Source organism: Brassica oleracea, chromosome C6 (assembly GCF_000695525.1).
Source record: "Brassica oleracea var. oleracea cultivar TO1000 chromosome C6, BOL, whole genome shotgun sequence".
In the NCBI taxonomy this organism is placed as follows: Eukaryota; Viridiplantae; Streptophyta; class Magnoliopsida; order Brassicales; family Brassicaceae; genus Brassica; species Brassica oleracea.
The window spans coordinates 25,935,879-25,936,126 of record NC_027753.1 but is presented as its reverse complement, the minus strand read 5'-3'; positions in this window follow the sequence as shown (position 1 = coordinate 25,936,126).

The window sequence follows — 248 nt, the reverse complement described above, 5'->3', positions numbered from 1 at the left end:
CTCACCAAAGCTCAGAAGAAGGTGATTTCCAAGTTCAGAAAAGACCTAAGTGATATTGGACTTAAGCTTCCAGCGATTTCAGGTATGCGTGAGGCTCATGTCCAAATGATGCTCATCAAGGACATTATAGACCACCAAGCAGAAGTAGCAGAGCTTCTCAACATCTCAACTTTGAAACTTGATCCACCAGTCACACCAAAGTCTTTCCCTAAACTAGAATCCCAAGGGAAGTTCACATTGTCTTGCTC